This window comes from Trachemys scripta, chromosome 13 (genome assembly GCF_013100865.1).
Source record: "Trachemys scripta elegans isolate TJP31775 chromosome 13, CAS_Tse_1.0, whole genome shotgun sequence".
NCBI classification, from domain to species: Eukaryota; Metazoa; Chordata; order Testudines; family Emydidae; genus Trachemys; species Trachemys scripta.
In genome coordinates, this window is record NC_048310.1 from 13,185,535 (window position 1) to 13,198,624 (window position 13,090).

The 13,090-nt window shown below is 41.7% G+C and overlaps 1 long non-coding RNA gene across 2 annotated transcripts in view; it reads right to left on the bottom strand.

The window, feature by feature from the left end:
* Nucleotides 1-674: 674 nt before the first annotated feature.
* Nucleotides 675-13,090, bottom strand: part of LOC117886370 — an 85,580-nt gene continuing 73,164 nt past the window's right edge. The window contains exons 5-6 of one of the 2 annotated variants that reach the window (XR_004647944.1): nt 3,033-3,121; nt 675-2,279 (exon numbers count right to left, since the gene is read on the bottom strand). This is a non-coding gene — a long non-coding RNA (uncharacterized LOC117886370). The remainder of the gene's footprint in view (nt 2,280-3,032; nt 3,122-13,090) is intronic. The other variant, XR_004647943.1, reaches the window with a different exon arrangement.

Below are 13,090 nucleotides of genomic sequence, written 5' to 3' on the forward strand. Positions count from 1 at the left end.
GTTAATAAATCCGAGTTATCTAGTTCTATCACGCTTTCATCGGGATCAGCCTTAAATTTTCCCCTGCCCTGAAGAAGACTTAGAGTGTCCCATTTGGGGGCAGAGATAGAAGAAGTTTTAAAATGCCAGTGGAAGAATATGCTCCCCTAGTCACATTGGCAGGCAAATTATTGGCATCACTGACATGCCAGCTACAGGCTGGAATTTTGCCCTGGTAACATTTTAAAATTAAGACCCTTGTCCAAAGCACATTTGAGTCAATGGGAACCTTTCCATTGACATCAATGGGCTTTGGGACACACCCTAAGTACATAAGGTGGAAATCTCATTCCCTGTGCAAAACATGAGTAAATGGGCTTTGTGCAGCTCACCAGTGCAGGAGGAAAGGTGGGCGGGGGGGGGGGGGGAGGGGGAGATGGAACCTTCTTCCCCCTTACACAGAAATGGGAAGCAGAGTATGCATGTCTCAGCTTGTGCCCACTGCTCCATGTGCTTCAGTAGTGGTCATGGCCCACTGCACGGGCGGCTCTAGCTTTTTCGCTGCCCCAAGCACGGCAGGCAGCCAGGCAGCCAGGCTGCCTTCGGCGGCTTGCCTGCGGAAGGTCCCTGGTCCCGCGGATTTGGCGGCATGCCTGTGGAGGGTCCGCCGGTCCCGCAGCTTTGGCATACCCGCCGCCAAATTGCCACCGATTCCACGGGACCGGCAGACCTCCCGCAGGCATGCCGCCCCAGACACACTCTTGGAGTGCTGGTGCCTGGAGCCGCCGCTGGCCCCCTGTATAACACGCTACACGTGGTCAGTAGGTCTTTACAATGTGTGAACCCACTGGACCAAGTTCCCAGTTATGTTCTGACTGGCATGCCTGCTCATAGTCCCCTGCCGATCTCGCACACCATACTACAGTGGAGCACACAGGAGACTGTGGAACTCTCCTGCAGAGATTCTCAGAGACTGGCGGCATTTCCACAGTGGAACCCCATTGCAGTTTGGGTCTTCCACAACTCCACTGCATCAGAGACACCCTCATGCCTGTAATGGATCTGCTAATCAGGGGAGGACAGTTCCGATCAGCCTCCTCCCCACCCCACTCCACTTCCCCTTCCTCACCTTCCCCCTCCCCCCCAGGTTTAGACACATTTGTTCATTTCAGGGAGAGAGCGCCAAGGAGTGAAATTAACCCTGACCCAGCAGGTTCAATCCCTTTCCTTCTAGCTGGGTAAGAGGAAAGATCCTGAACCAGGAAGTGGCCGGGGTTCTGTTTGGGAAGCAACCGCCCCATGACTAGCCTGGAGCTGCAGAGAAGCTGGATGCAGAAGCAATTACCTAGGAACCATATGCGGAGCTGCATGTGGAACAGGCTGTGACTGTTGGACAGGTCTGGGTGGGACTTACATGGAGCAGCAGCGGCTGGGCAGGGAGCCAGTGCAGAAGGCCCCAGGGGGACAGACTGAGACTGGTTTGGAAACCTGTAAGTTCCTGGTTGCTTGAATGGAGACTGGACTGGAAAGGTCTCCCCAGGGACTGGGCTTGAAGGGCCCCAATTCTTGGTTAGACTTCCCCAAGGACCCAAACAGGAACAGCTATTGCTCACTTGAACTGTAACTGCTTAAGCCTCTGTACCTAGGGTATCGGCAAGCTTCCCTGCAAGCACTAGTAACATACGCTTTCACTTAGCCATGGGTCTGAGCGGTTATTGGGACTCACGAGGACTAGTGCCTACAAGGCCTTGCTGCTAAGCACCTATAAAGCTTGCCTCTGAGTCATGATACACATGGCACATTGCTGGCACCTTGGAGGTTTTGTGTGCTCCATTATTGAGCAGCCCCAATACTTACGCACTTATTTTTGCCCCTTCCAACCCAAGGCAACTGCTTGTTCTGAGTGCTCCTAAGGCTGGAGCATGATGGAATATGATGTGTGAATAAAAGTGTTCGGAAGAGATACTAGCCAATAGACCACAGGAGAGGGCAGGTGGAGGAGCCCAGCTTGTTGTTCATGCGTTCTAGAGCTTTACGTTTCAGGACAAGAATTATGAAATGAGAGCTGCCATTTAAATAGGAAGAATTCAGTCCAAATGTCTGTGACCGAGCACAGGATTTCATTTCTCAGAAGATCTAACACTTGGATTCAGCTGCACTTGGGAGAAACCTGCTGTTCAGTTCTGGGTGCTGTCAGCGAAGGCCAGGATTTCAACTCCAGTAATTAGCAACAAACGTCACCACTTTCAGTGTGCCAGCCAGCAAAAAGGTCCATTCTTCAAACATCTGTCCCCATCTCCCTATGAGGAGGAGAAAAATATGAGCACAGGGAATTTAAGTGACAGCACCCGTGATCGGGCATATGTCACTGCCTCAGAGGCTGATTTAACCAGGCAGCAGGTAGAAAAGACATATATTCACTATAGGAACTGGAGAAAATGGAGAGGAGGCAGAATGAGATAAAACCTATTACAGAAAGTGTTTTACAGTGCAATACCTTAGGGAGCTGGGAGGGAAGAGGAAAGCTCACCATAAATGGAAAAAAAGCTTGAACTGTAATTGATTCACAATGACCAAGGCTTTTACCACATTTAGACTCTATTTCCATGGAAGAGAAAAAATGCACCAAATCTCAGGTGTTCAGTATCTTTAAAGCACACAACAGACAGATGTATGACAATAGATTAATATTAGAGTAAATTTCCTCTCTATGGGTTTCGTGAAAGGGCTTTTGATGCTTTCGAAGTTAAACCACAGGCAAACTAATCAACCCAAACTGAAAGGTCATCTCGGAAGGTCGTTTTGAGAACAGACATTGACATTGCTCAGACTGCATGGCTCCTGCAAATGAACTGCATAAAAGAGAGTTTGTGTTGGCAATATATATAGCCAGATGCTCAGCTGTTGTCAATGAGTGCCTCTCCATTGACTTTAACCAATTAGTCCAGATCAGAAGCTGCAGAGGTGGCTTTCCCCTGCCACATCCCCAATTGCTAGTCATGTAAACTCAGCCTGCAATCTGGCAGCCAAGCTAGGTTCTTTCTAGTTTATACCTTGCCAAAACTGAAGACCTGCAATCTGAATTCTGTTGATGCACAATCTAGAATAGATTCCAGCTCACTTTCCCGGAGGTGTGCAGGTTCTGTAGAGCCAACAGAAGTAAAAAACCAGTGTCAAATATATTCTTATCTCTCAGGTCAGTAGATGGGACTCTGAATACACACAGGGGTAAGATCTGCTCAATCAGAAGGTATACGTTTTGCATGGTCATTTTTTTCAGACCGAATGTAAAGTTTCCTTAAACAATTTTAAGCCACAACATTCTGATCCAGATCCCACCTTTCCCCAAGTTCAGGGATAGTTGGATCTCCGGTTTTAGTTCATTACTTATTAAATGGTTGTTAGATTTTAGTCTTGCCCTTTTATATTCTTGTCTAGAAAAAAGTATTTCTGCATCCTGAGAGCGAGTACTCCTTTGGTCTTTCTGTACTGCATGCTTTTATGTAAAACTCAATAAAACTGTATTTGCCAATATAATTACAGATGCAGCTACACTTTTTAATAATAGATTATATAAAGCATGTTATGAAATGCATGCATATCAAGTTCCTGGCAAATTACACTACGTACTGTAACCAGGTGTTATAAAACCAATTACAGTATATGAGAATTACTGACACAACGTATGCGCCCCTTTAATAAAATACGATTTCAGATGGCTGTAAAACACATTGTAAAGTACCACTGAGTTATTACAAATTTGTGGCAGCCTGCAGCACTGAAGAGGAATCCATTTTTATGGTGGACATTGTGATAAATGAAAGCTTAAGGGCTAGAGGCTTGCAACCGTACTGTCCACATAAAGAGGACAAAATACTACGATCCTTACTCTGTTTTCACTCAGTCCTTAGTAAGGCAAATTCACATGGAAGTCCATGGTAGTTTGCTCAACTAAAGACTAGGTGAAAACAGAGTAAAGACCTTAGCATTTGCCCCACACCACATTTACTATGTTCCGTCGACTTTGTTGCAATATCACACTAAGGGCCTGATCCAAAGCTTCTTGAATTCACGGGAAATCTTTCTGTTCACTTGAATGGGTTGTGGATCTGGTCCTAGTTGAATTATTTATTTCCATATTATTTCCTAAGCATAGAAGGGCTGTTATCTTGAGTAAGTCTGAGTGTTGCTGTGTATAGTGCAAAATGAAATGGATTTTTCATTGTACTTCCTCATTACTCAAAAACAAGTCCTAGACAAAGATAAGCAGAACCAGTTCAGATAAATAGGAAGCACCATCCCCTCTTTTCCTACTCTGAACCTTAACCCAAAGTCAAACCAGACCCTTTTTCTGTGAGGTTCCTGTTGTTTTTTTTATTTTTGTGCCTCTGTATTTCCTACTTCTGGTTGGGACTAGAAGTGGAGTCCAAAATAACACAAGAAAAGTTACCCACGTGTTGTTTCCAAGCTTGGCCAAAAGCATGAGGTACCAAAAATATCACAAGAAAACTTGTTCTCAGGACACTTCCAGTCCAGTTTTACTAACTCAGGGGCTTTAGATAGTTAAGATAAGCATCCATAGCTTTTAAAGTCTGACCTCACTATGTCATTCCATGCATTCGGTTTGAATCAGAATCAAATCTTGTTCCCATTGAAGTATTTCCATTTTTTCAGAAGCTGTTTTCTCTGGAAAACTCTCATTGACTGCAATGAGAGTCAGACCAGAGACTGAAAGGGAATCTATATTTAAGTAATCACCCAGCCCTATCAAAGATATGGTTACCTCAAGAGAGTACAAAAATTCAGAGCTCCAGTTATGAAATACAGACATACAGATCCACTTTTTTCCAAAAAATGACTGTGTAAACTAATTTAATGTCTCCCTTGCTCACATAATTACCATAATAGTGTGCACTGTGGCAGGAAATGCACAAGCAGTGGGCACTAGAGGCAGAAATGAAATTTAAACATGTAGTTGCAGAACCAATCTTCTGAATGTGTAAGCCGGTTACACAAGCAGCAATACTGATAGTGTACAAGTGCACAACATCTTTTCTTCAAGGACCTCAAGGCACTTCACAGATGTTGTTTAAGCTTCCCAACACTTCTTCATTTGAGTAAATTTAGTCTCACTGAGGTTCAGTGACTTACCCAAAGTTACCCAGGAAATCAGGGGTAGAGCCAGGAAGCGAAACTAGGCGTCCTGACTCCAAGTGCCCTGCTTTAACCTCTGTATGTGCTGCCGCTGTTAAGCAGGGGCCTAATTCTGCTGCCCTTACTCACATGAGCAGTCCCAGAAAAGTGAATGGAACTGTTTGCATGAGTTAAAGGGTTGCAAAATTGCGCTCTTAAGGCCTGTTCCTGCCAGGTGCTGAGTGCCTCCTGAGAGGAGCCTTTTGGCTTCAACCCAGACTGAAGATTTCTACTAGCAAAAAAAAAATCTCAATTTCTCTTCTTTCCTTCTTAGGCAGAAAAATACAAAGTAAATTCCCAGTCCTCCAACTCGCTGCATGTGGGCAGGGCCTAAGTATGGGCACTCTGCGCCTGTCAGAAATGGGCCCTTAATTTTGTGCTTTTCTGCCTTGTAAGGAAAGGAGATATTTCACTGTCAGAATACGGAAGTGGTGATTGGTCTCTCACCAGGCATAAACATAGAAAGGATTCCTCATCAGCAAGGCATTGGCGCTTCCCCAGCTTCAGCACTCACATAGGCTAATATAGGACCAATTTAAAAAGAAATCTAAAAATATGTCTTTAATAAAAGGAGGAGAGTATTCCAAATTCCTTTCTAATTTTTCTCCAGGGAAAGAGTTATAGATACATGCCCTCTTTTTTGTCTTTTAAAATCCCTACCCTTCCTAATCTGTATTCTCCAGTAGAACTGAAATAAACAAAGTGGTAAATTACTAGAAAGAAAGTATGAAAGAATAAAAGAGGTGCTAAAAGGTTTTGGACATTATATAGACAGCAATAACTAGCTAGAAATAAATATGGCTATGAAAGGAGGGCTTTCCCTAAATATAGTGAGGTCCATTGTTCAGGAGAAATGTTGTTATTAAGAAATAAAGCAACCTGCAATACTTGAGAAGAGAAATCTGCTGACTGAATTCTATCAACTGTTCTAATATGGAATGGACTGTTCTAATATGGAAAGCGAGAACTGTCATATACAGCGAAAGTGGAAGCTACTGTTCCAAACTGAAAAAGTAAAGAATTTCCTACAGTTTGCACTTCTGCGATAAAAAGAAAGAGATCATTAACTGTGAGCGAAGATAGTTTGTGGAGGAGAAAAGAGAAGAAAAAAAAATCTTTTAACGCTGGAATTTTTAAAAGTGCCCTTGTTTGTTTTCTTGGCAGAGGAGTTAAGTATTTGGCACAAAGAGCTTGGAATGTGGCCCAACTGTATAAATGCTCCGGTTGGCCCTTTTCATACTGTTGCTAAGCGGATGGCCCAATGGCTGGCTAGAGGCCCTTTAAACCCCACCTCTAAACTCTGGCTTTATCCAGAAATCCCTCGAGCCCTTATTAAAGCCTCTCTTCTCCCACTTGCTAATAATAATATTTTTTTTAAAAGCTGAAGAAGCACTGAGTTTGTGCAAGCGAAACCAAACCAGCTCATGCCAAGAACACAGCAGAGAGCAGCTGAAGAGAAAGAACTTGTGCCACGCTCTGTCTCTGTTTAGTCCTGAGGGACTAGAGCTGCTGTAGATTGCTATCCTGTCAGCCTTGTTCTGGTCTCTCTCTCTGTGTTTGCACAGCCTATGGGTATAGGGCAGGACTGAAGTCCCCCCCACACTCCTTTTTTTTTTTTTTTTTAAATAACTTTATCAATTCAGTGAACTCTGGGATGATTTGTGCATTTCATGCTCTCCCTTTGCTTCTACTCTTGGTTAGAATTTGGATCCTTTCCAATGCTCAGTTAAAACTTTTTTTTCCCCCTGGTTGTTTGTGGTTTTGCATGAAAGGGCATTGTTAACTCTTTCACAGTCCATTTGAAAAGTGCTTCTTGGCTCAACTGTTACAGGCATTTCTAGAAGAGCAAAATAAGTGCCTTGCTTTAAAAATACTCCTGGCAAGAATAGTAATGATGGGAAAGATTAAACGGCTACTGTGGGATACCTAGATTTGGAGGAGCAAAGCTAGCTGGTTTTTAAAAGCTCCCTACCCATCCTCCTCATCCATTCTAAACAGCCAGAGTTCAGAAGTGAGAAAAAAAGAGGAAGCACGGAATAATAATGCTGCCAGCTTGTCTGAAACTATAGGAAGAGTGTGGGGGGGGCATGGTCCCTCAGAATTGATGGGGGAGGATGGGATTATAACATCACATCAGTATGACAGAGGGCCACACTTTCCAGCAGCTGCACAAGTACCTATTTGCATGTGCAAAAGGTTTCTATTTGTGTTTATAAAAGGGATAATGCTGTACTTCTTTCTTACATATATATTGGGGGTGTGGTATGCTTATGCAAAAGGATACACCTTTTTGCCCAGAATGTCTTATAATAATTAATGGAGATATCCCATCTCCTAGAACTGGAAGGGACCTTGAAAGGTCATTGAGTTGAGTCCAGTCCCCTGCCTCCACTAGCAGGACCAAGTACTGATTTTGCCTCAGATCCCCAAGTGGCCCCCTCAAGGATTGAGCTCACAACCCTGGGTTTAGGAGGCTAATGCTCAAACCACTGAGCTATCCCTCCTCCCCTGAATGTAGCCCATCTACCTGTGCTTGGATAGCAGAAAACACAGAGCTTGATCTGGCTAGCTTGGAAACCAAAGTGACAGGCATTTATCACCTTGGGCCTGAGGATCAGGGCCTTCACATCAATCATCTAGCTAGCTAGCTACATAAAATACTTATATTTGATGTATTTATCCTCACCATTCCCCTGTAAGGTATTCCTTTCTTCCCCCACTACTCATCATCCTGGCTTTTTAAAATGATTCATATTATTGTGTTGTGTGAATGCATCTCAGTGTGCATGTTACAATGGGGATTTTTTTGTTGTTCTCTCGTTCTCATTCATAAGTCAGAATTGCCAAAGATGGCTGCCATGGCACTTCCAATGGCAATCTCAAGAGTACAAGGTTTCACACGTGCTGAAATGCAAACAGTGGGTTCTTGGCGTGCCAAGGATACAGATAATCCATGAAAAGAACTGGTGAAAAGTTGTCCTGAAAAATGTTCGTCACTTTTTTTCCAGCTTTGATATATATTTTCTTCTGTTTGCTTAGTATTCAGACATGTTTGTAACAGCTGGTGACGGAACAATCATTTGAATAGAGAGTACATTGTACATCATGTGTAGTACACTGGAGCTTTGTGGGGCCCAGAATCACCCAGGAGTGGATTGCAACTCATTTTTGTCAACTGTACTGTGTCATATTAATTTTCCTTTGCTGCCCACAGATCTGAGAGACTAGAAGCCTGGAATCTGCCATTTAAGGCTTTTTTCCCTCCTTAGTATTCACAGCTGCCAGAAAGTGGGCATATTCTTCCTCACATAGTGGGCACAATCTGCATTCTCATGTATACCCTTCTCTAACACCCCTGGAGTGTCCCCCGCAGCATTACAAATGAGTTGAGTTTTGAGCGAATGCTAAAAACAAGTATTAAATATTTGGCAGCAGCTGAGGTAGGTTATGTTTTTCTTTTCAAAAAATGGTCTGTGAGCAGATTGTATTATATTTATACATTTTTATTTTTTCCCTTGGATTATAAAAGATCCCTATTGCTGCCAGTAGGAATGTAAATATATATTAAAAGTGCCTACATTAACATAAGTGAAAGTGACACAACATTTTTGAGTAAAAGCTCCAAGAACACAGAAACAACCCTCACCTCCCAATTAGCACATTCTGTTGTAGTTAGCATATGAGTAGTTTATTATGCTCAATCTGAAAGTTTCTGAAAAGTAACCTTTATGGGTAATTAAAACAGATGCATATTTTGCTGACTTCTTCCAGAACATTTTAACATGCTTGCTATTCTTATAAAAAAAAAAAAAAAATCTTGTGCCAGCAAGTTTGACTGTGTAAAATAAAACCATAATAAATGAAATATTCTCAAGTATTACAAGATACTTTAAGGGCTGTATAGCCAGGAATTTTTCTTCCCTGCTGAAATGCAATCACCTCTGAGGTGGAATGCTCCAGACAATTCCACACTAGTAACATCTGTAAATAAGACATAACACAGATATAGATGACTATCTAGTGCTCTTACAGCATTCGCTGAATGGAGAGTAGTGCCAGTAGGACTCAAATTTAAAGTTAAGCCTGTGAATAATAATTTGCAGGACTAAGGCGTGAGACAGATTAATCTACATGTAACTTGGTCCTGATGCTTTGGAAATATGTTGAGTGATCTTTGTGACAGAAACAAAAGCTTTTGAAAAGGTATTCAAAGGCTCTACCAGGTGTTCAGATGCTTGTTATAATAACATCCAGGGAGCTGTGATGCTTATGTTATCAAATGTCCATCTACTTGTCTGTATGCAAGAGGTGAAATCCTGGCCCCATTTGAAGTCAATGGGCATTTTGTCATTGACTTCAATGGGGTCAGGATTTTACCCAAGTACTTTATGTTCATTCTGACTCTGGGCTTTTTTTATTAGCCTTGACAGAATTTTGTGCATCTGTACTGATGGATTACTTGGGCTGCAAAAATATTTTGAAATTAGTAGAGGCTGGCTCATTGATCTGGACTTTGAATCCATCCTAACAAAACTTGAGTAGATGTTTGTTTCAAGCATGATACACATAGAGCCATTTATTTGTATGTGTAAAATTTTGTTGGCACACCTGTTGTGGCCTGTTTCGAAAATTTGTTCATCTAGCAAATCCCAGTCTGAGAATTGATTTCATTTCACCACATCACAGCGAGCTGTGTCAACTACTGTACGTCAGTGTGCGACCAGGCTAAAGCTGCTCTGACAAAAAGCTACTTCAGCAAGCTGTCATTTCAATATTTTATAAAGTTTCTTTTTGTGTATGTTTGCTCTAAATTTTAGAGCAGCCTCATCTCTCCTGCCCATTGCCATAGGCTACAAGTCTGTGGCAAAACTCCGTCTCTTACATGTCAAACATAATGAAAATGGAAAATTCTAGCCTGAACAACCGGCCACCTGATTTCTGGAGATGGTACTGAAACACCATCAGAGTCAGGAAGGGATAGGGTGTGAGCAAGTGGCTGATGATTACAAAGAGAAGTATGGCACTATTAGGCCTCTTACTATGGGAGAGAATTATCCCTGCTATAATTAGCCACTGGACGTGGAAAACAATCTCTGTACAACAACTCTGGCAGGATTCACTCCATTTTTGGCTACTGCTGACTAGTGGGTAATACGGAATATATGTGTCCATTTTATAAATTTGCACTCTAAATTCAAACTAAATAGCTGTATAATAACAATACTTTACACTTATATAGTGCCTTCCATACGACTATCTCAAAGTACTCGGTTCTGTTCTATCTACTATCTCTTTATTCATATAGCTGGCTAAGTATCTTAAATCAAAGGGAGTCTTTCAATCTACTTTCATGGGAATTAGACTGGGTCTTCCGTTAAAGTTTATTTGTGCCTGTAGAGCATTAAGGTACCTGGGCACTACAAAAAATTTAAACATTGCAAACTTTAATGAGTGAAGCCTCACAACACCCTCTGTGAAGCAGAGAAATGTTATTGTCCCCATTTTACAGGTGGGGAGCTAAGACATAGAGATGGTAAGTCCCAAATTCAGTAAGGTATGTCAGCATATGCCTACCTTTAAGCACCTGATTAGTTTGATTGACTTCTGTGGAACTACTTGTGTTTAATCATGTCCTTCATCATGTGCCTCACTGAACCGGGGCCTGTACAACTTGTGCAAAGAAACACAGGGAGTCTGTGGCAGAGGTAGGAACAGGACCCAGATTTCTGGATTTCTGATTTAACCTCAAGACCAGGCTCCTACAAGTTTGCCCCTGCTGATGTGTTTGTGAGACATGCCCATTTTATTTAGAGTGTATGGAAAGATGAACTGCCTTTTTTTTGCAGCATTTTAGCACTTCTGTTTTTACTCATGACCAAAAATAGGCAAGTGGTGAGGTGTGCAAAAAGGAAAACTAATGGGGGCAGGGAGTTTTTGTACCTCAAATATGATTGCTTGGAGTTCAAATTGCGTTCTGAGGTAACGCTTGGGTCAGGTTTTACCCAAACCAATTTGCTCATTCTTGGTTCTTATAAAGATGGCTTACTTGAAATGTCAGGGTAGCTGTAATAGTTTACCAAGAGCTTGTTTACCTTTCATTATGTGAGACTGGTTCTTTCAAATAAGACAAAATGATATGAATAAGAAGCTGGGATAATCCTGCTAAGAGGATATCAACAGGGTACTTCTGTAGCGAATTAATTTAAAAATAGAAACAGGTACATTTAAAAGTATACTTCAGTAAAGTTATATTAACTTAGTTATCTTGTGCGTTCCGAATTTTACATACTTAATAATAATGAGTCTAATCTGTCGGGGAGAAGGAAACAAGATCTAACGTGTATTTAGTGCACGTCAAATACTCTTGCTATCAAAGAAATATTTATTAACTTTATAATGTCTTATGATATGTATCTGCAACTGAGTCATACTGCCTTAATTTGTTTCTGTATGTGACACAATGCAGGCTGATCTAGCCTGACACAATATGGTATGCACATTGAGCATATATCATGATGACACTTGAAAAATAAAGACAAGGGTAGACAAGCATGATCCAAAAGAGGTCCTGTGTCCATCAGAGAGAGAAGATTTAGTGTGTCACATGTTCCACTTGTAAGTAAATAAATAAGCATTGACATGAGGCAAATACTATAGTAAACTAACAAGATAATAAATCTCATATAATGTTTGGAAATGTCACTCTACTTCTCTTTCCCCCTATATTTTTGTAATTAATTTTCTATTTTAATTTAGGATAGAAAATATAACATCCAAGTATCCAGAATTCAAATTAACGACAACAGCACTAATAATTCACTAAGCTTTAAAGCCCACTGAAGGAAGAGGTGGGCATAACTGTAATTGTAGGAGTGTGATTGCTTCCCCAGCTGGAAGTCTATTGTTGCCTTTTATCTTCACAAAAGTATCAGCAACCGTTATGGTACATTAAAAAAGCTCTGAGGGCCGAAACTGAAGGATCATTGTGGGCTTCAGTGGCTACTCTGCTACTTGGTAATAGGGAAGAGACTTCTGTTTTCAAGAGGACCTTGGATAAAATAGTCTTCAATGTCCCTAGCCACATTCTTTGACTTAGATCCTCTAGAAACTTTGGTGTGCTCCAAGTAACAGGTGAGAGGGAGATGGCATTTTGTCACTTAGTGGATGATGGCACATTGTGTGCCACATATTGACTGAGTGTATATAAATTAACCCAACAAAATCCAGACTCCCTGCTCGTTAAACAGTAGGCATTACCTCTCATAAAGACATGCAGCCCTATGAGCTGTTTAGTGACATATAATATCACCAAACTGACTTTCACACCTAAAAAACATACACACACTAACAGTTGCCAAGCTGCAGGATCTTGTTATTTTGAAAATTATCTAGATTTGGGACACAGAGAAGCCAAACTCAAGGGTGCATGTACATTAGTGACTCCCTGCTCTTGGGGCCAAGGAGGTGTCTCCCAGAGGCTGGAGCATGGCGCCTGTTGTGAGCTAGTGAAAATGCCCCCTAGTGGTCTATCTGGGATCACTTTGTTGCAAGAATGTTAGAGGAAGTTCTTTATCTAGACGAGAAATTAGATTATTCAATTATTCAAATATGTCTTAAAGTGTCCACTAACCTGATATAGCACAAAGATGAACTGAATAAACTCTGCCTCTGGTTAGTGTTTCTATAGACTTTATAGGTTGATCAGTCAGTCAGAAAGAACGACTTTCCATCCCACATGCATATCACTGGAAATACTGAACATGTTCAGTATCATATTCTTTATATCATCACAGTGAGCAAAACTCTATGGGCTCCATACAAAGTCAATGAAAAGACTCTCATTGAGGTCACTGGGCTTTGTCAGGTCCTATAAGACCATAGACACAAAGCAAGAGGCTGCATGGCTCTTTAGAATGGT